Genomic DNA, 532 nt, shown 5'->3' with positions numbered 1-532 from the left:
ACACACACACACACACACTCTCTCTCTCTCACCCCCATCCACCACACACCCCCACCCCACCTTCTCAAGGGGCAATTAGGGACCAGGCGATAAATGCTGGGCCCAGGCAGCGATGCCAATGTCTCTGGAATGAATAGCAAACATCACAGTCCCCTCACCATGTAACCCCCCAGCTCCCTCACCGTCTCCACAGCTCCCTCCACAGGGAGGAGACACTGACCCTTACACTGACAACCCCTAGGGTTGCGTTTTTGGAGGCCTCCCTCCTACGCAGTACCAAGCCCTTTGATCCTGAATGGTGTACGGCCTCCGGGCCAGAGATGGTCAGGCTCAAAGATAATTATACCAGCGAATGGGCATCCGGAATATCGAGTTGTCCCGGGTCACGTCTGACCGGGAGAAGGAGCGAGCTCCCTCAACCCTGTCGCACCATCCCCAAGAGACACCATCGCAAAGACACAACGAGAAATGGAAAAGACAAGACGCAAATCTCCTTACTTGCAGGTCCCTGAGCGAGAGCATCGTCACAACA

This window comes from Rhincodon typus, unplaced genomic scaffold (assembly GCF_021869965.1).
Source record: "Rhincodon typus isolate 14 unplaced genomic scaffold, sRhiTyp1.1 hic_rhity00014044, whole genome shotgun sequence".
In the NCBI taxonomy this organism is placed as follows: Eukaryota; Metazoa; Chordata; class Chondrichthyes; order Orectolobiformes; family Rhincodontidae; genus Rhincodon; species Rhincodon typus.
This window is presented reverse-complemented; position numbering follows the sequence as displayed.